Source organism: Fukomys damarensis, unplaced genomic scaffold (genome assembly GCF_012274545.1).
Source record: "Fukomys damarensis isolate Sample0158 unplaced genomic scaffold, DMR_v1.0_HiC HiC_scaffold_16, whole genome shotgun sequence".
NCBI classification, from domain to species: domain Eukaryota; kingdom Metazoa; phylum Chordata; class Mammalia; order Rodentia; family Bathyergidae; genus Fukomys; species Fukomys damarensis.
This window is the reverse complement of record NW_022900928.1, coordinates 48,868,523-48,891,891: the sequence shown is the minus strand read 5'-3', so window position 1 is coordinate 48,891,891 and position 23,369 is coordinate 48,868,523. Positions and strand designations below refer to the sequence as shown.

The 23,369-nt window shown below is 31.8% G+C and overlaps 1 protein-coding gene across 1 annotated transcript in view; it reads right to left on the bottom strand.

Annotated features, from left to right (window-relative positions):
* Cntn5 (contactin 5) overlaps positions 1-23,369 on the bottom strand; it is a 1,105,367-nt gene extending 1,081,998 nt beyond the window's left edge. Inside the window, exon 1 of the mRNA XM_010642035.2 lies at positions 23,326-23,369. The gene's annotated coding sequence lies outside the window, so the exon portion shown is untranslated. The remainder of the gene's footprint in view (positions 1-23,325) is intronic.

Genomic DNA, 23,369 nt, shown 5'->3' with positions numbered 1-23,369 from the left:
ATATATATAAATAAACATGATACCAACCTTCATCTACAGATGTGATATAGATATATAAGATACATGTATTCATATATACATATTAACATAACCAGGCACAATATTAATAGTTGATGCATACAGCATTTAGGGGAGCAATCTATTATTTAAATATGTCACAAGTAACATGAAAAAAACATTATTTTATATTACTATAGTATATATTCATTTTTCATCTTAAGATAATATCTTGGGATGGAAATAAAAATCCTAAAATTGAGAACCTAATAAAATTTATTAATTGCTAAATTGATGCAATAAATTAATATAATTAACTATATTACCAACATTTAGAAATATATTATCGTTAAAGAGCATATTTTTCTTCAGAGAAAACCAGTTAACTTATTGTGTGTTCATATATTACATTTAGATTTATTATTTCAATTTGAGAATAAATTTTATTTCCTTCAATGTTGAATTTCTTATTCTGCATGTTTATCTTTTTGAAATATTCAGTGTAATAATAGTGTGGTGGTTCTGAAAAATACCAAGAGTTGTTAATCTAAATAAAGACTATGATATTCTTCACTCAATTAAAGTTTAAAGGTTCATATTTTTTAAATGCTAAATCCATTATAAATCATTTATAAATTATTATTTAAGCAATATATCCATTATTTCATCTTTTTCTTATTGCTTTTCAACATCAAAAAAACTTTAAATTGACTTAGTTTACCAATCAAATTAGAATTGTAATAATATATATTCATCTCACAATCTCATTTTCTGCTTTTCTTTCTACTAACATGTTTTCTTTCTACATTTAGTCAGTGAGATGCACATTTGTTAATAATTCTCAGTACTCTAGAATTACAAAAGTCATCACATTCTTCAAGATTGTGCTCTACTCACTGTCTTGCAGTGGACCCAGATTTCCAGTTTACTAGTTTTCAATTAATGGCTGTTTTCTATAAAACAAAAAGTAGTTATAGAAACTAAATCACTGCATAAGACTCTTCATTTACTAGCATTACAAAATCAGGCACTCTTTGGAAATAAAGAGAACAAGCAAGACTTTATTATTAAAAAAAATAACAGGAAATAAACAAACAAAAAAAAATCAGTGCCATATATAGGGATAGTGAAGGGGGAATGTGCTTCTCTGCAGCTAAAGCCAGATTTACAGAAAGGTTTGCTCCAGGCCCTCAACATGTCTGGGCTTGCCTAGCCTGGCACTTCCTCTCAAGCATCTCGAAATTTTCTTTGGTCTCAAACAGTTTGGTTATCTCCCCATCAAATGTAAATGAGGTGCAACTCTGTGAGCTGAGCTTGCTGTCTGTAATACTTAATAGCCAATGAATTTGGTGGGCCTGTATTACTTGTACCTTTGTAACTCCTGCAAGCCCACCCCCTCTGGAGAGTATAACCTACTCAACCCCAAAGCGGGGGTTGGTCTCTTGGTGTGTGAACCTAGGCTGACCTACCAGGACTAAGAATAAAGCTCGTTCTACACTTAGAATAAAGCTTCTTCTACACTTTGTCTCTGGGATTCCTCATGTGCCTTCCATCCTCCCAGAAGAACTGTAGCATGTAACAAAACTTGCCACTTCAATATAACAATCCTTAATTTTCCATCTTGGCTGCCAAAGTGGCTCAGTAGTGAAACATATACCTAGCATAAATAAGGCCTTGGTTTTGATCCCTTGCATTAAAAAAAAAAAGTCTTTGATCAGTTTTATTTATATATAATATACAGTAGGGAAATATAGAAGCCATACACATAGGAAGTATACAAACTGGACTTAAAAATACTCTTATTAATTTGCTTCTGTGCTGCCGCTTTTTATTTGGGGGAAATTTATAAATCTTTACTTCATATAATTTTCCATGTACAATTAATGTATTCATATTGATGAACACATTTTGGTTGCGCTCCTGGAGTAACAGATCCATGAAACAGTGCAACAGGTACATGGTCAGTAAAGGAGAATGTGTTCCTTTAAGTCACTTTTGAAATGTAATATACAACCACTATGGAACTCAGTATGGAGATTTCTCAAAAAAAGAAATTAGAACTTGTATTTGACCTAGCTATTCTAATTTCTAGAAAAAGTTAAAGATAACAATATTACAGTGAAATCTGCATACTCATGTTTATAGCAGCACAATGAACAATACCTAAATCTTAGAAGTAGCCTATATGAACATCAACAAAAGAATGGATAAAGAAAATGTATTTACATGCAATGGAACTCTGCCATCAAGAAAGATAAAGAGCCATTCATAGGAAAATGGATGCATCCTGAGTGCAATAAATCAGAAACACAAACTTAAGTGTCCAAAGTTCTTCTCATGTGAAGAACCCAAATTTTAAACACAGAGAAAAACAAAAGAGAGATAATATGATTAGGGTGAGAAACCTTACTGAAAGGAGAAAGGAATGAAGACAGGTAGGGAGGTGGGTGGGAGGGCAGGAAAAGAGGATGAAAAGGGGCATTAAGATGTGTTGTGCATATGTAACAACTCCACACAAGGAATGTAATCATGTACTGCCAACATGTACTAAGAAAAATAAATAAGCCAAAAGCATAAAAAGGTAACATAAGACCTTCTTTTAAAATCTGACATTTTGTTGTATTTACTTTTTATTTTTAGCTTCAGTGAATTTGCAAACGCAGTGAAGTCAATTGACATATTTAGGTCAACTGCTAAAGCTTAAATTTCACAAGTCACCTTCAGTTTACTATGTAATTCAGGTCAGTACAGATGATACAAGTGAGGCACAAAGAATATAAATTGTTCAGATAGAAACAGAATTTTGAATCCGGATGACTTGCCTCCAGTGGAGTAGGTATGGTACATGCTATTACCATGTTTCTCAAGTCACTTCCCAGGAAGGTGGGAGGAGCTGGTTGAGGCAGCAGCACAAGCAGCTGCAAAAAGTCAAAATAATTATCAATTTACATGAAACTATCAATATTTTCGAGGATGTTGTTAAGACCTTTAAATCCAAGTCTGTACAAAGAAAGCATACAATGAAAATAGAAGGAAGGGACCTATCTGTTGTATTTCAGCAAAATGAAAACATCTTTGCCTAAGATGCAGGTTTAGTATGTAACTAATGTTACAATGACAGCACTTATTAATGTAGATTAAATTCATTTTGAATTTATCTATCTGAATAATATAGGATTTCACAGTACACTACTCTTTCCTCAGAAAACGCCTTCTCCCAACTGAACACCTTGAGAGCTGAAAACTGAGTTTATTGTGATGCTTTGTAATGTGAAAAGGGGACCGCAGAGCACACGGAAGGTGAGTGAACTATGAATAATCAGTCTACATATATTTCCTATTAGCATTTTCTGACTAATTAATGTAGAAATATTTAAGTGAGAATTCTGGATCAGGTTTTTTATTATGTAATCACTTATATGGGGTAATTGTTGATTTGTTTGTTTTTTGAGACAGGGTCTTACTATGTAGTTGAGACTGACGTGGAATTCACTCACTATGTGGCCCAGGTTGGTCTCGAACTCACAGCGATCCTCCTGCCTCAGCCTCCTGAGTGCTGGGATTATAGGCATGCACCATCATGCCTGGCTTATATAGGCTAAGTTTTGAAAAATGAGTTAATGAGTATTTTTTTAGTTATTTGGAATTATTTTACTATAGCAATATGTCATAACATGAGCATGATTCATGACATCACTTTTGGATTAAGATATTCATGTTCTGCCTAAATAGTATTATTGAAACCTACTTATAAAGGGTGTTTGCTTGTTTATTTTTGCCAACTGGAGATTGAACCCAGCAGCTTTTACATCCCTAGCCCCCAACTTCCACCTCCCTTTCCTTTTTTGAAGACAGGGTGTTACTAATTTGCCCAGGTTGGACTGTACTTGACATTCTTCTGCCTCAGCCTCCCATTGTGCTGGTATTACAGAAATGAGCCACCGTGACAGGCCAGATTGTAAAGCCACTCCATTCTTTTACTGTTTTGTGTCACCATTAACTTTATCTATGTATCAATATTCTAGTTTGATTTACTGTTCTTTTAAGATTTGGCTTGTGTACTGGCCATAGCCTTCTGCCCAAGATGCAAGTAAAAGGTAAAGTTATTCCAAAATGCTTAAACTAGGATATAATTATATTATCTTGATCTTTCACACTGCATGCATCTGTGAATCAGCTCATTTTGCTCTATTTCTAATTATCCTTTAATAAATGAAATATGCTGTATTTTCATTAAAATGATTAATATTCAACACATATTTTGAATATGTTAAACACAAGCTAACATGCCCAAGTTATACAGAAGAAAGTTGTACTCCTTCCAGAGTACACATCAATTTGCACAACTACTCAAAATGAAAATAATTGTCCAAAAAAGATATCCAGATATTTCAATATCTGTCATCAGAGCTTGTTTAATAGGTACTTGTTTATTCTGCATATGAAGTATGGAAAATCAGTCTTTGCTCTACTTTTTTTCCACTGTTAAGGCTCTTTTCTTCAATCTTGAATTTGGGGATAAAATCTTATATATTCAAAAACTGAGCAGTTGATCTTTTTTATTCCTTTTTCATTGCTCAGATGGTTGAATTTCTTAATGAGTTTTTACCATGCTAATTGTTGGAAACTGATGAAATAAAATATTATACAGCTAATTATTGGACATTTTAAAGCAATATGAAAACATCTATATAATATACCGAATGATGCTTATCAATTTCATCATTGCAAGCTAAATGCTCTTATTTCGAATGACACAACCATATACTACTTGTATACACATTTTTACTGCTTTTATCACAATCAAATAAGATTGTTTTCATGTCCTACTATTTCTAAATATATCAATAATTTTATGTGATAATTTTTCACTTGTATAGGATGAGAGGCTAGGTTGGAAGATTAATATAAGAGTCTATAAAAGAATTAATTATTTGTAAATATACACTAGCTCATATTATTGATATCACTAATTTTTGGTTCCAAATATATGGAAAAGTTTTCAATATGGATTTATATTCTTCTTGATGTCGCCACTTAAAAATAATAGTTGTTCTGTTCAAATGAAAAGGTTTTCTTTCTCATCACAGGAAAATAAAAAGCTAGAATGCTGATGTCCATGATTTAGTATAAAACATTTATTATGGTTATTATGCATAAACTTTAACATTAAGTGACTTTCAAAAATACTCCTTCCTACTATGTTAATTCCATTTTATGAAATCAATTCTGAGACAAAATGTGCATATTCAACTGCACGAGACTTGATGGTAAATTCCAGTTCTATTTGACAATAATTTATTGTATGACAATAGACAAGTTGTATTACCTCATTGCATTATTAGTAAGATTAAATTTTTGTTATTTGAAGTATTCTGTATTACTATCTTCTAGAATATATGAGGGCTGCATAAGATGTTGTATTGTGTAAATGTGAAAAAAAAAAACAACAAATATTATGAAGATACTATAACTTTCCTAGCTTAAATTCCTGGCTAGCATGCAAAGTAATTTTCTTATCTGCTGAATGAACTTGGAAACTATTTATAAACAATATATCAGAATGGAGTTCTGTTAAATATGTAGCAAGATCTATAAATAGTTTTCTTCTCCAAGAAAGGAACTAAAGTTTAATCTATAATGTACACTATGTTTTCAAATAACCTATGTATATGTATACAATTTTTCTAGTCTTCTGCAATAAACACATACAATACTAAAATGCTCATTCCTTAGGTTTTTGTAACTAACTTCCAGATCTTTTCACACACAGCTCCTTTCTGGGCATGCATTCCATGAAGCTTACCACTGGCCAGAGCTTTGTTGGAGTAATAATTCACCTACTTACCCTTTTCCATGTAGTACTTGAGTCTAATCACATTGCTTATTGGATAAACCTCACTTATCAATGGCAGCATAGTTAAATTTATTACTCTACTGGATTTTAGTGGATTATTTTCCCATGAGTGAGTTTTCTTCAAACTACAAATATACTACATTTTTTAGTAAGTATCATTTATTTTACTTTGTTACTGACATCAAATACCCATTCCTGAATTATAAAGCATTATACTTTTTTACTGTGTTCTTCAGATTAGTATATCACATCTGATCTTTCATAGTACAAGTTATAATTGATTCAATATGGAAAAACAACAAAATTTAGAAGTTAATTCCTATGACATTTTTGTTTTAATTCTCTAATTCTTAGCAACATTCTAGGAAGTCAGCTTTGCAACTATTCTTTGAGAAATATATTCCCTTTCCCTAACTCCTTTCCTAAAATGTATTGTCCTTTCTTTTTTAAAAGCATAAAGAGTTGAGTAATATGAATTGAAGGTCCAAGGAGATACCTATATGGAAGATAGAAGGCAGATGGGTGAATAGTTATGGACCAGACAACAAAGACATATTTGGCTATTAATAAATACAAATTACATTTAAATGTATAAAAAGCAATCCTTGTGATTTACAGTAGCATGCTACAGGGATCAATAACAAAACACTGATTTCTCATATACTAAAATGTCAGATGGAACACTTATCCCAACTGAACAGGTATTCATTCATTTATTCATTCATTCAAAATGTATTTATTGAGCACTTGTTGTATTCCAAGTATTGTGCTACTTAGTAAACATATGAAATAAAATTAGAGTCCTTAAAGATGTTTAAAGAGATGTGACAGACCGAGTGTATGCTGGCCTCAGTCTCTTTCGAGTCTCTGAAACACAATCATGAATAACTGCAACTTGGAGAGGTATTTTGGCTCATGTTTCCAATCCATAGTTGATTGGATCTTAAGGGAGAAAAGGCATGGTGAAAGGGCCTGGAAGAGGAAAACTGCTCGTATCATAACATCCAGGAGCCAGAGGGAAGGGAGGGACCCGGAAGGCACTTCCAGGTCAGGCACCCAGTGAGGTACCCTCTGTGCATCTCTCTACCTGTAACAGCACATTCAGCTAAGGATGGGATGGGTATCGGACTCAACCCGCTGATGAGCACAGCACCGCCGTATTCTAATCACCGTCCCCAAATGCCTCCTGTGTGATCCTGAGGCTTTGGAGGACATGCTTGACTTAAACTGTAATGGTGTTCAAACACTTACATACTGTGAAATGTGAATTCAAGGGAAAGAAACACAAATTAAATGACACCTTTCCTAGAGAAGTCATAGTCTAGACCTGAATAGAGTTAGATGATATTCAGGATAAGAAGACGAAGAAACATTTCAGGGTAATTGGACAGCAGTGACAGTTAATGAGGCAGGAGAGATGCTATTTTATATATAAAATATATTATTTTTGTGAAACTATCACCTCTTAAATTAGGCAAGTGCAATGGCTAGAGTTAAGGCTTATAATCCTATCAGGAAATTATTTAAATCATTTGACTCAAACTCATCAAAATTAAATTATAAACTTTAATTCTTATAATAGCCTCTCATTTGTATATTCGCCATAATTTCAATATTATCTCTCTATCGCTGATGAAAACTGAAAGATTAGGAGATGTTTCTATGCTACTTATTACAGCCAAATTCAGGCAACATAATATTCATGGATATCTAAAACAACACTTCATTCATTGATAGAGTGCTTGTCTAGCATGTCTGAGAAACTAGGTATAGTGTTAACTTCTGCAAAAACATACAAAGAAATAAAATTTAACTAAATAGAAAACTATACTTCATGTGGGCAATAACTTTGAATGAAAGAACATTAAAGGATTCAGGCACTCATGCTTTACTTTTCAAGGAATTTGTAAGTAGGTATAATGCAATTCTTGGCCACAGAATAAAGGTCTTCATCAGAAGGGAGCAAGAAAGTGTCAGGCAAATTAGTCTGAAGGAGAAGGAAAGTGTGAGAGTAGTAGCTTTGGCAAAAGCAATACTAAAAAGAAAATCTAACTTTTATTATACCAGTGTACCTGCCAGTTTGTCTATGTGTTATGCCAAATGAAAGGAGGTTACAGAACTGGTGAGATGAAAGAAAAAAGGCAAAAATTGAAAGAGTGAAGGCAACAAGATGGAAAAAAAAATGAATAAAAGCAAATATGGAGACAAAAAGTTTTGAAAAGGCAAAATTTATAAGAAAAATTTTAAAAGTTCTTAGAATTCAGTCTTTATCTATAACTTGGTACACTGAAAATTCAAGTTGAAACCAGGTTTATAGTCTTATTCTCTTTTGGTTCTCATTGAATAAATACAAAGGTTCAACATTTGAGAATAGCAGTTTAAAGTTAAAATAGTTATATTTCGTCTCTTTTGTATGTAACACTTTAATTTTTTAAAGAATTATTGAGTTTTTTGGTATATTTAGGTATACCTTATATTTATACTCTGTAGGGTTTTTATTTTCTATTGAGCTCAAAAATTCTAACCAGTCATTCATGGTGCCACATGCCTATCATCTCAGCCTTCTTATAGGCTGAGGCAGGAGGGTTGTAAAGTTGAATCCAGCCTGGGCAACATGTCAAGACCTCACTTAAAAAAGCATCTTAAAGAAAAAAAAGGGGAGGCGGGCTGGAGATGAACCTCAGTGCAAAAGCCTGAGTTCTATCTTCAATATTATAATAAATAAACAGATTAATAAAAATTGTGACTAAAGAACTGTAATACTGTTTTAGACTTGAAAGAGCACAAAAAGTGGTTTTATATATATATATATATATGTGTGTGTGTGTGTGTGTGTATATATATATATATATATATACACAATGTAATGCAGACTATATATCAGCAAAATTCAACTAATTGTGTGTGTGTGTGTATATATATATATATATATATACACAATGTAATGCAGACTATATATCAGCAAAACGTTCAACTAATGAATATTGTGAGGTTTTGCTCTATGAATAAAACATTCAGAGTGAACTTGATTCACTGCTAATATTTAAAAATGGACATATGGCATACAAATGCTGTATCAGTTTATCTTGTACATATAAAGAGCAAATAATCCTAGGCAGAATTGAATTGTACTAAATTTTTACTTTTACTTTTGCACAAACATAATATCTCTTTGAATTTTTATAGCTCAAGATTTAAAAATTTATATTATGTGGCATATGACTAACAGGTAATATAAAAATTAGAATAATGTGTATCAAACACAATATCTGTGCTGTTACTTTATCTCATATCTAATAATGCATATTTAACATGTAGAATTATTATATATAAATACCTGCTATAGCAGTTATTGCTATAACTAATACTTTGAGATACATATTCAGTCTTTGAACATCTCTTGGCATTTGGGTGCAAACCCACTGGTCTGAATACAGTATGAAAACACCTTAGGTTCTCTCATGACATTCTTATTTATCTTTCTGTCAAATTTGTATATTCTTTATCAACATTGCCTCTATCTCCAGCATTTTCCCCTCTCTAGGTGGCAACTTGACAAAATAGCTCAAGGTGTCCAAACTCCGACGCCATCCCCGTTGCCAGAAAAGACTTTCACACAATTGTCTCTACTGAACTAGCATAAGCCTTGTGAAAACGTGAAATCAAATGCAGAATTAATGTGTCCATCTTCACCCCCCCAATCCATTGCCTAAATTAAAATGGATATATGAAATGTATTTAAGGACTATTAAAATGTATTTTCTTGTACTTTAAGATGCTGTAGTTTTTTTTTTTTATATAAAAACCTCAGGAGTTTCCGTGTAGAAGTTTAAAAATACAGGATAACATTCCTTTAAATGTTTGATAAGGTACTGCCGATTCCTTCAGGCTATCCATTTTTAAATATAAGGACCACAGAAGCTAATGCAGCCAAAAGTTTCTTTTCTGCTTTTGGATTCTGTGCTCACAAGCAGACACACACACTCCTTCTTCCTTTTCCTTGTTAAGCAATTGCCTAACATCTCCGTAAAGTCCCACAGATTAGTAGGTGATTTTAATTATGCAGCTCCATAATCTAAGTGACCCCAGCTAGTATCTCTGTGTTTGATGCTGCAAACTCTTTATTTTCCCTTTATCTCAAAGGGAAGTACTGGCCTTTGATTTTGTTTTTATTTTCAGTGTTTCCTACTGAGGCAAAGAAAATACAATGAATAGTAGCATGGCTTTTCTGAGTTTGTCTAGTATTGGAAAAAATAAGAATGTGCATTCTTTCTGTACTTCGGTAGCATTTTCCATTGATAACACAGACATTTTGTTCAAAAGGAACAGTTTAAGAGAATGGTGTCTTAGATAAAAGAGAAGCAGGAGAGGAATAAAGGAGTAAAATCATGTTCCCTGACTTTAAAAAAGTCAATGATCTAAAAAGGTAGAAAACACCTTTGGATTGTTAAAATCAATTTCTCTTTAGAAGTTTCATTCTTCTATTTTTTATTCTCTTATACACATCTTGTATTGTTGATGCTTCAGTATAAACATTTGACATTGAGTTCATGGACTCTATTTTTAATCCAGTTATCAGAATATACATGAGAATACAATAACACTTTATGTTTAAGAGCAGAATAATCAGGATTGATTTTAAACACTTAACCCAATAGCTCTCTGAGAATTATTTAAAATCGATTTATATTTTTTGTATAACTTCGGTATCTAACAGAGTAATATGACATTTTAGCTAATTTTTAATTTAATTGGAAAAGAATTATCTGATAACTGGAACAACTAGGTTTATACTTTATTTCCATATGAAATATTGTGTTTGTCAGTGCTATTTGAGGTTCACTGCGAAGATCTAAATATATTCTACAAAATATTGTTCATTAGAAAACTCTCGTATATTATTTTTAAATGAGTTGCAAAATAATATATAACTGATTTAATTGTATTTACAGTTTTAATTTTGTGGAAGAGCTGGATGTATGTCATGTATAAATGAAAAAATATCTATACTTCAGCAGAAGTAAAACTGTCAATTCCTTGTATTCTTAGTAGCTATTTTTAAGATTATAATACACAGTATATTAACTATTGTTATTTATTATGTTTTGAAATTTCATTTTTTGTAAAAAAGGAAAAAAGTTAATATATCGCTCATGGTTGGTAATAGTATTGCATATTTTATAATAAGCAACAGAACTGTTATAAAGTCCGGCAAATCACTCATCTTAAATTTAAATAAAATTTTTTCATGATTTCTTCAATAGTATACAAGTTTTCTTCATCACAGTTTGGAAAAGACAATTCAGACAATTGATGTCATCAGTTCAAAGTCCACACCACAATCTCTGCAAAGGTGTAAGAACGTTAACTGAGAACACCCTCTGTTGTTCTACACTAAAGTTAATGTTTTCCCATAACAATAGTTTTAATGTACACATCACTTATACATTATGTTGCTTTGAGCACTATGTATTTAGAAAATTAAAGAACACTTTTAACTAAAAATTTTTCAGGATTTATATTAGAAAAAGTTTATAAAAATGACCAAAACACATTCCATCTCCTGGTAAAAAGTTAATTTTTACATGAAGATATCTGGAAGCATTGTTTTTGGCAGAATATGTGAAGTCAGCAAAAGGTACACAGAGGGGAAAAGTTATGAAATATTTTAGTAGATTATGACTCAATCCACACTATGTGAATTGTTACAGTCTCAGAACAGCCTAGAATTAGCTCCTAAAGGACTACTGTGAAATTCCTCAAACACTACGGAATCTGAACTATATTCTATAAATGGAAGAATTATTAAAGCTTTCTAAGCTAAGAAATGTCAGGATGAGAATGAGTTTTTGAAATATTATTCCATCAGAACAATTGATTTATTCAAGGATAGAGGGAGAAGAACCTGACTAGATACAAGTGTTTCCATTGAAAGCCACCCTACTCCAGTGTTGCTAAATATAATTTGGAAAGCTAGTTTGAATCCCAGAAGCACTCTTTTATGCATGGTTTTGCCTTTGGTTTAAGCCTTTATGGGTCTACACAGGTAGAATGGTCTTGTCTTTGTTGCAAATCCACTGGATCTTTTGCTTACAATGGTGGGAGAAAGAAACTGATCATTACACAAATATCTCATCACAAGTACACATTTTATTTCTTAGAAAATTTGGCAATGACCTCAATTATTTTTAATTGACTTATTGCTGCTCCTTCTCTCTTAGTTTCTGCTAATATATAAAAGGAGTAGGAAAAATCAACTTAATAGAAATAAATTGGGGAATGCATAAGAACATTAAATTAAGAAAAACTGTTTAATAAACAATATAAAAAGATGTTATAAATATGAGGTATAAATTAAAACAAAATTACAATTATTTTATCTATTCTATTGGCATAAAACAAGAAGTTTGATAATACACCATGTCAGCTACAGTACAAAGAGACAAACATTCCGATACACTGTTATTGGAAGTGTTAACTGGTACCATCCCAGGGGAATGTAATTTGGCAGTAAACCAAAAAATTTAAATATGCATTCACACGTTTAAACCAAAAACTTTAATATGCAATTTTATTTATACATCTACTCGTACTTACACAAAAAGGTGTGCATAATAATTTTCATTGCATATTTATGTTCTCATGAGAAATAAATTGATAAACAAATTCAGTAAGAGACTAATTCACATTATATGTTTATCTTGGACTAGTCTGCTGTGTTAAAAATGAGATATCTTTTTAATCAGTATGTATGCACTCCACTGTATTAAAACATACAATGATGGGTATTGCTGAGGGGTGGAACTGGAGGCCTATGCTAGGAGGAAGATTCAGTTTTTATTATATTCTTTGGGGAGTAATAATTATAAAAAAATGTTTATTTTTACTATATATATTTTAGCTGAAAAACTTGAGACTTAGATGTGTATATACCTAATGAAGTAATAAACCACACTTCAGCAAATCCATTATCTCATATAGTTACCTTGCTTAGTCTATTCAAAAAGCTGATGTTAAAAATGCATAAAAGGACTAAACAGATACTTCTTGAAAGAGAATAGAAAAAATCGCCATGAGAATATAAAAAAAGGTGTTCAACATCACTAATCATTAGTGAAAGTCAAAATCACAATGAGATATGATCACACACGTATTAAGATGGATTTTGTCAAAAATATAAGAGAAAAAAGGTTTTGGGAAAGCTATTAAGAAAACAGAAACTCTATATACAATTAGAGAGGATTATGCTAGGCTAGCAATCATGGGAAACAATATAAAGGATACTAAAAAGATCGGTAACACCATGTGACCCAGCAATCCCATTTCTGGGTATATACCCAAAAGAAATGAAATCACCTAAAGATGCCAGCCCTCTCATTTTATTGCAGTAGTCACAATATCCAAGATATGGAAACAACTGAAGCAGACAGATGAATAGAAAAAGGAATTGAGGTACAATAAAATAACGTATTATTCATTGCATTTTATACTGCTCATTGCAATTCCATAATTGGGATAAAAAAGAGATGAAGGCAACAGCCTTTATTCAATCAGTGCTTTGATTTGTGAGATATACATTATCATGTTGTCTTCAAGCTTATAACACACCCAATCATTTGCATTCTAACAGAATAACACACCCAATCATTTGCATTCTAACAGAAAAAAAGCTGAACATCATATTTGAAGCCATTCATACAACTTTAACCTTTTGAATGAAGGGTGATAGGAAAATTATGAAGTTTTTCTTTTTATTTCTCAAAACAAATTCTTCATATCAATCCTTAACATGATGTCTGCACTATTATTAAGGAAAAAAGATTAATAAGATGATGTATCTATTTTTCCTGGGTTTATCTCTTTCCTCATAGAAATAGTAAGAAAATGATTGCCTCAAGTAAAGAAGAAAATCTGTCTGACAGAGACAACTTAATCATTAGTTAATTATGAACACTATCAAAAGAATAACTTTAGAATAGGTTACTTGGAAAAATGCATTAAGATAGTTTCACATCTTTACATCCTATTTTGCATGTGACATCTAATCCATGAAAAATGTAGAGAAGCAATAGAAATAGAAAATAAGATCACTAGGTTATTTTCCTTTCAATTAATATTCATCTCAGCAAATATACGCTAATATTGCATAGTCAATATTTCAAAACTAAACCTGGAGAAGTACATTAAATATCCATATCCTAAAAATTATTAACTTAGACGGGGATTTAGCTCCGTGGTTCTGCTGCCTGCCTTGCAAGCACAAGGACCCGAGTTCGATCCCTGGTACCAAAAAAGAAAAGAAAAATTACTATCTTAAAAGACAAACACTCAGAAAAAAAGCAATTTTGTTGCAAATGAAATATCTAAGGTTTTTACTAGCTCATGACATATTTATTTAATCAGTATTGCACTGAACAATATAAAATTATTTACTTTGCAATTCCTTTCCTGTCTGCATTCCTGCCTTACTTCACCTTGCTTTTTTTTCTCTCAATCCAATTACCCCTATGCTTGATAATCTGTCACACATATTTTTGAATGCGACTATTCTTATGTGATACTTATCTCTTCTACTTTTTATTATTCTATATCATTTGCAGCAGTAGGATAGTCAGTATTTGAGAAAGAGGTTGTAATTACAAATATGAAATGTAAAAAGTGGCATATTATTTACCAAATAAATAATAATATACTTTTATAATTCTTGTAGCTGAAGTTGCCAGTCAAAATCAAACCAAAACAGAAGTATCATAGAAGTATATCTAAATATCACTTGTAGAAAAATATGGTACATTTTCAAAGTGAAATTAAATAAATTTATTTTTCTCTGAAATCCCAAGACAATTCGCTATGTATTGCTTGTTTGTTTGTTTGTTTGTTTTTTGGTACCAGGTATGGAACCCAGGGCCCTTGCCTTTGTGAGGTAGGCAGCAGTCCAACAATTCACTATCTAAAAGGGAATATTTAATTTGTTTTAACAAAGTAGCATTGTAAAACACATTTGCAACACAAATCACTTTGTTAAGATTAATTTTAAAAATAACAAAGCAATACAAATTTTAACGTAATGACTGAATGGATGTTGTCTCCACCATTTTTCTCTCGCATGGTATTCAAAGTATGCTCCTTTTCTTGCAAAATATAATTATGCTGTAAATAACTTTGCAAAGGAACATTAAAAACTTTCTTCCTATTTTTTTAGATATTGGGGATGGAACTCAGGTCCTAGGACTTGCAAAGCAGGTGGCAGCACCACTGAGCTAAATCCCCGGGCCTAAAAACTTCATTTTTAAGGGAGAAACAAAAACAAAGTAAAAATTAGCAAAAATAAATGATCGCTTTTAATGTGTGAATGAAAAGAAATCATGTCAAAATCAGCAAAGAAGATGAATATATATTTTCCTACTATTGAAGTAAGTTATTTTCTTCATACTTGAAAAATTATTGTGATAGTACACTTTATAGAAAATTCATGACTTTTCCACATTAAAAATGCTAAAGATAAAAAGAGATCTCATAGGTATGTAGACGTAAAGAAATAAAGAAAATAATTTTTATTTCTAAACCTACACTCTCATTTTCTTCTTACCAAAAAATTATAAGGGTGTAGAATAGTTAATGTTATTGTTCTACAGGAAAAGAAAAGGAATCTTAGGAAGGTTACTGTATCACTAATGGAAACACAGGGAGGTAACGGAGTCAGGTTTAAACCTGATTTTAACAAATGCAAATTCCCATATGCCATGCATGCTGTCAAATTTTTTTTTAATGTACTGTTTGATGCAGTTTATGCTAGGTTCAGCTGTCAACCCCTAGAATTATATTTCTTTTAATTTCCTTCTTATTAAACCTTTATATTACATGAGCAATAAATTCATACTAGATCAAAACCTGAAAAAATCATTTAAATATATTTATTTTAATTTTCTAAATTTAGTGATTAATAAATTGAAGAAGAGAAAAACTAACTTGTCTAAGTCACAGTAAGGGGGCAAAAAATGAGATTGAAACATGTTGAATACAAGCTAATCTTTATGGAATAATGTTATCTTCTTCTGAACAAAATCCTGATTTTCAATTGTCTCTCAAAATCTTCTACATTTTTTTCATCTTATAAATTTTTAACTCCTCACTTTGCATATTAACATTCCTACTTCCTTCTACACATTTGCTTCCTTTCGGTCTCTCTGCCCTCTAAATGAATATTATTCTTTGTCAATCTATTATTTAAATGTCCTTCAAGTTTTAAGACCTCATTTTCTCTGGAGGATCATTTTATTGCATCCCTTGAGAGTATTTCCTTTTCCACAACATTCTCAGAATGTATGACCAATTTATAGTTATGCTCATTAGTGTATTTGCTTGAGATTTGTATTAAGCTGTACCCTGACCAAACATTTTTCTACCTCTTTGTATCATCAAGGATCAATACTTGCCCTTCGCTTGTATTTCCAAAAGCAAAGGGTATCACCCTCCAGGTTTATAAAAATTCCTATGTAAACAAATAATTTAAATACAAGATCATACACAGGACCATCTTTAAGTGCTCATATTATAATGATGCTAATATCCCCTTCCACACTTAGGGCAGAATTATTCCTCATTTAAAAAATAGAATATTTTGATGGAGAGATAAGATTATATGTTAAAATGAGAACTGGACTAAAATAAAATATTCTTCCCAATCTTAATATGTTGATATTTCTAACACTGTCATCATTTCACCATTAAGTAGATTTATCTTATATATTATCAAAACTGAATGACAGTCAGCTATCAGCTCCATTTTGCATGTTGAAGTTTAATTCACTTATCCAAGATTACTCAGCTAATAACTGTAGTGCTAAACTGAACCTTAAAGTTGAAATATGAAATGTTTGATCCATACTGCTTTACGTCAAATATACTATTATAGTTATTAAAATAATATTTACTAATCTGTTTTTCTATTATTAGAACTACTGCTAACTGAAAGGGTTCCTGTTAATAAAATGTCTTTAGTTTCACAGGTAATCTACCCTGTAAAACAAATTTGATCAGCAGTATTAACATCTTATTCTTAATAACTAAAAGAAATCAAAACTATATATAGCAACATATAGCAATTATGTTTTTCTCACAATATCTCAGCCGTACTTGTTTTATTCCATATTCAGCTGTATCATCAGAGACTTGATGCCTTTAAGATACTAAAGTTAGCATCATAATGAGATACAGAGAAACACGGCTTTCATTTAAAATGCTTAGGTGAATCACAGAACCAAAGTTACTTCTAAATAACATAGGCTGTAGGCAGTAAATGCAGCAATTAAGAGAACCAAGGCTAGCATGGATCAGTCAAAATTCAGCAGGGGAAAAATAGCAGTGGTCTCTAAAAGAGAACTACTGAAAATTTGATGCATAGATATGCACATAGCTGCATATAACTCAATCACTGTGCATTTCACACTCAGCCACAATCTCCCTATGTACTTTTTTACAACACTAAATTTTGAAGTATCTACATTGTTTAATTTTTAATACTACAACTGCCCATAGTGCACCATTTTCGGGTGAGTAATTTACTACAGAAATTGCTTTAAATATGAAAAGAAGTAAGGTGGACATGGTGGTGCTCATCTGTAATCCCAGCACTTGGGACACTATGCCAGGAGGAGGATCTCCATGCACTGAAGGTCAGCCTAGGCTGCACAGTGAATTTAGGACTAGCCTGGGCTGCATACGGAGACCATGTCTCAAAATTTCCCCAAAATAAATAATAAATAAATAAATAAATAAGTGATTGTCATTAATTTTACTCGTGGAGGTACATACAAAAAGTGATATTAAAGAATAAAAAACAAAATCACACCATCATATGATTTTAACACAGTCAAGAGGGTAAACTCTCATAAAATCATATCTGGATTATTTAACTTAAATCTCAATACATTATTCTTTTCCATTACAATTACTACTTTGTGAAAATATTAAAGAATTATTAAAGAATTCAAAGTAAGTTTTAGAAAAGTAAATATCAAAAGAAAAGAATGCAAGGAATATTAAGGACTATTCAATTATGTTGGAGAATGTGTATTTTTATTAGTCTTATTTGAAAAATTTGATTACATTTCTAGAGTAGAAAAGAGCTCAGATAAGACATTCATCTTCAAACACAGCCTTTTACCGCATCTATATTACTCTTGTCCCAAAATGACAAGATATTCCATATTTAAACAAAAAGAGAGGCTTAAATTTTGAATTCATGTGACACAAAGAAACTCATTATAATTTGAATATTAAAGTTTTAAGAGGAATCATCTATAAAGATGATGTTTTACCAGAAATCCCAACATTATCTAACTTACTTTTTACTTATTTACACTCTGGTGATATGATTTATTATATATGATGTTCAGTTCTACTGAAGAATTTTTAGCTTATACATTTAATCTAGGGTAATTCATACAGCATGACTAAGTTTAGATGAATACTGGTTCAGATGCAATGTTAATACAATAAACTCAAATTTGCTTTTTATTAACTTTCTTAATTGTATAACATAAAACTAGAATTTACACAAGGTTATATTTGCATTTCAAAGCAAGACATATATATTTCTAAGAAATTATTTTCTGTCTTTTTATAAGATGTTCTAAGATAATTATTACACTAAAGAAGCTCATGATTTAAGACTTACTCAAAACTTGCCCATACACTCTAAATTTTTTTCATCCATATTTCTCATTGATTTTCTGTTTTATTCAGTGTCCTATTGAGTATCCTTTACTGAAAAAAATAAAAGCCAATTCCTACTTGGAAGGAAAAAAGTATTAATAAAAGAAATGAGTGTTTACATATAGCAGAAAAATCACTTTTGTCCCATTTCCTAACTGATTATAATACTCAGAAGCTTCCCATGTTTTTTTAATTCAAGCCACCAAAAAGCTTTTATTTCTTAAATTTTATTATTATTATTATTTATTTATTTATTTATTTTGTTTATTTGTTACTTTTTTGAGACAGGGTCTCACTATGTAGTTGATACTGACCTGGAACTCACTATGTGGCCCCAGCTGGTCTCAAACTCACAGCGATCCTCCTGCCTTAGCTTCCTGAATACTGGGATTACAGGCATGTGCCACAACCCATGGCTAAAAAAGCCATATATATGTTATGATTTAGGTTTTGTTTGCATACCATGTTCACTATGAAAAAGTTCATATCTAGCAGTAAATTCAAATTCAGGTTAAGAGAATATGAATACAGTGATTTTCCCTGTGTTACCATAATTAGATATTAAATTTTCATATCTTAAAATACAATGTTTAATAAACAGAGGCAACAGGGAATTTACATATACTGGGTCCAGGTATTGACTTGAACAAATATGCAAATAACTGAAATATTTTACAGTAAAAAGAATATAAAATAGAAAATGTTCTGATATAAAAATTTAAAAGAACCAGGTTCTAATTTCATGTTTTCATTGATTATAACATTGGACACCTCTTTATATCACCATTTATGCATCTTTATGATGAATAAGTGAAAACAGGAGCTCTAGAAGGTCCTCTTCAACACATAATGGTATGATTTTTTTCACTGTTTCCTACATCTTCTCACAATTTATTTACTGTGAATAACTCATGAGATTTGTGCTAACTTTTAATGAAGTGGTTATTTTAGTATTAGAAATGCTCATTCAAAATCTGGGTGTGGTGGCGCACACCTGAAATCCAGGCACTCGGGAGGCTGAGGCAGGAGGATTGCTGTGAGCTGTGGGCTACCTAGCAAGGTCCAGGTCAGTTTCAACTACATAATGAGACCCTATCTCAAAAATAAAGAAAAAAAAAAAAGAAATGCTCATTCATTAGTTTATGAACTGCAATAACTGTACTGAAAATAGGAGAAAGCGATTAACTGAATTATGAAGCTTTAGCTTTCAAATATCTTCTAGAGCTATCATTGAAAGAACTCAAAGTCATACACACACACAAAAGTGAGACTGAAGAACAATATCTCAGAAAACGCTAATCCTCAAAAGTAAAAACTTGTATTAAAGTACAATGGGAGAACTTAGGTGAAATAAATTAAAGGTTGTAAAACTTACTGAATGTCACCTTTATGTGTGGTTGAATTTCAGAAAAGTTCCTTTTAATTTCAAAAGTAAAATGAAGCATTTTAGAACATAAAAATAAAATTTATGTACTCATATACTTAGATAATTTCTTATGGAATATTACATTTATCTGTTAGTTATTTCATACGTACAAACTGCTATAGTCATGCTTTTGTGTGTGGCCTTGAAACTGTACTATAAAGACCCTGGGTGAGAAATAAACTTTGCCATTAGCCATCAGCCTTTGGTCATTCATTGTGTCCACGGTCGTCTCCCCGAGTCCCCTCCTCTAGGAGACCTCAACACTCCCCCAAAAAATAATTTACTCTAGTCATTTTAAAAGAAAATCACTTACTACTAAATACTGTTTATGAGTCTGGTAAAAACAATAACTTATTATATTTCATTTATCAGAATCTCCTAAAAAATATGCATTGGAATAATCAAATACTCTAAAATGGGACAACTTAATTGAAAGAATAGGGACGGGGCATAGTTCATACCAGTATTTAACTGTAAATCTTAAGTGTTGAGTGTTTTATATACTACATTACTTTTGAAAATGTACCAGGCTCCAGTATAGTTATTGATCACAAATGCTCAGAAAATAGACCTCTGCAGGAACGGTATAGCTTTGAGCTTCTGACCCATCCTTTTCCTGCTATAAAGTGCTAAGAAGTTCATGGAACATATTCCACAGAGACACACGCACTCTTATTTCATGTTTATATCTTCAGGAATAAGAGACAAATAAACCTGAGCTCTTGAGGTCGGAATTTTGAGAGACTCGGTAATATAAATATACAGATCTATTTAAGACAAAACTTTCAAACTCTTAGTAAAAATGTTTTAAAAAATGTATTTCGAAATGTAACTCAAAGCTTATAGATATGTACTTAGGTGAATTCAACAAATTAAAATATTTTATATAGTTCATTTTCATAAAATTCTATTATAGTTTCTCATGGACTGTGAGGCCACTAAACTCTGCTATAAAACTTTGTTTTAGTGAACTGATTTACATACAGTCAACACATCTTTGCACTATTTTAGTCATGTAGACTAGTAGACAAGTTTCATCTCTTTAAAATTTTAATCTTCACAAAATATATCTTCTTTTGTTTTTTCAAGTAAGACAAACCACAAAATGCCTGGGCCAGCCTAACATCCCTTATTTATGTATTTATTTTTCCTTTTGGTAATGCACAGAGACCTCTCCTTTACTGACACCCTCTGGTCTTTATTGCTAAGTCAATTTTGGTTTCAAATCACATTCTCACCTCTACCTGCAGGTAGTGAAAGTTGTAAAAAAATTTTTTTAAAAAGACATTTTAAGCAATATACTAGAGGCAAGCCTGTTTCTTTTCTAGTAGGTTCATTTAATTAAGTACAAGGTTGCAGAAAATTTTCATAAGCAACAAATTTGTAATGGTTTTTCTTACAGAAACATGTCTGTGTATGTTCACGATTTGATTTTAGTTTATGTCTCTAAATTATTGACCTAATGACTATGGGGCTCTAGACCACATACCAGTTGAATTTCCTCTGCTCACCTTGAGAATTGCTCAGCTATGTCAGCCATCTATCGAAAATTCCAGAACTTTAGTTTTTCAAATGTTTTCCAAAGGCACCCTGGTACACAAACCTCACAATTCACAAGCAAAATGCAGCATTTATTTACTCATTGTGGTAATGTTCTTTATTCTAGATTTTAAGGATTCTAACTTTCCACTTAGTTTTTTATGACATCAGAAAGAAATTAAAATTAGCAATTTTTCTCTTCATTTCTCAGTTTCTGAAAGTTTTAAGTAATAATATTTGAAGGGGCCCAACATGTCCTACATAAAGCGTTGGCAATTATATTGTAATAAATATTTCACTGCCTATTTCTATTATGCTTTACTATTATCTTCTCACATTCCAGCCCAGCTAATTTCCAATTGCTTTTATACCACATTTCCTATTTGTTTAAACCTTTAACTCTGAAATTTGTTCTTTCTTTGAATAAGTTAGTTTACATGTAATGTATCTGCTTCAATCGTTTATTTTATGTGGTCATTCTTATACAGTCATTTTATTTTTATCCATTTGATCAGGGCAAATTTGCTTGTCAGGTTTAGGGCTCAATATTGGTTTACACAAAACCTAAGAGTGATGTAAGCGTGAAATAGGGAGATATGCAAAGAAACATATGTGAGCTGATCAAAATTGAGTACTGCCCTTTCAAGAAATGATGCTCTAATAATGGCAATCCCTTTATATTTAGAGATAATAAAAACCACGATGAACCTTAAACTCACAGTGATATTCATCAGCATTTCTTCCGTTCTGTTGCAATACAGTAGTAACCAATTATGTTTCCATTAATTTTTAAATTTGACTTTGTGCTTTTAAATCTTGTATCTTGATTAACACCAACACTTAAAATCCTTATTGCCACAGATAAAAGTCAGAATCAAGATAGAAACAGAGAATTGCTGAAAACTTATCTCTCTTAAATTAAAAAGATGAATTGCACATAAGTAAAGCATTGCTCACAGAATAGGTTAAAAGTTGTTTTGCTGCCAAACCTGCATTCAAATAACCCACTGAATTGTATTCTTCATGCATGAGGGACTGTACAATTTAAAAACAAAAGAAATCTAAAATTTGTACTGGATTCTTGTTCTTTTCAAAATAAAATCTTTTAAAGCACTTAAACATTCCCAAGTTGTTACAACTTAATGTGAGATCATATATACATACATACATATGCGTGTTTCTGTTTTCATAATAAAACACGTTCCTGAGCATATTTTCATATTAATCAACTTGGTCCTACACATTTACCAGAAACAGAAAAGCTCAGTATAATCCAAGGTATTGCTTTCTCAGTTCCCCAAACTTTGCAGAACTCCACTTATGCAGCGTCCCTGTTGAATTTTAACAAGTTGTTGCATTTCCAGATGCCCAGTGATTTGGGCTGTACCCTCACCAGCACACTGCTCAGTCATCAGACATCCAGTCCGCACCTGAGAACAGCATCCTGTCTTCTGAACAGTGACTTTCTTGTGGTAGAAACATCCTTATCCTGTCCTGGCATTTACACCTTCTAATTTATCTGTATGCATTGTTTACTCTTATTTTTACTGGTGTCCTGAGATATATAAATAGATTACACTTACTCTTGCTTCAACTTTTCAACATAAAATCTTAGCTGAGAAAAACAGCACTTCGGCAAAAAATAAGCCTCCTCTGTCAGTTTTTACATTCTGCTACGTGGCCAGCATGGACTGCTGCGCGCGAGCAAGTGTGTCAGAACCCCCGGGTGGCTGGAGAGGCAGCGCAGTCACGGAGAGCGGTCCCTGGCGAAGGATCGCCAGCCACTTACCCGTGCGAGGCCAGGCTCCCCCGTCCTTGCTCCGCGGCTGCCGG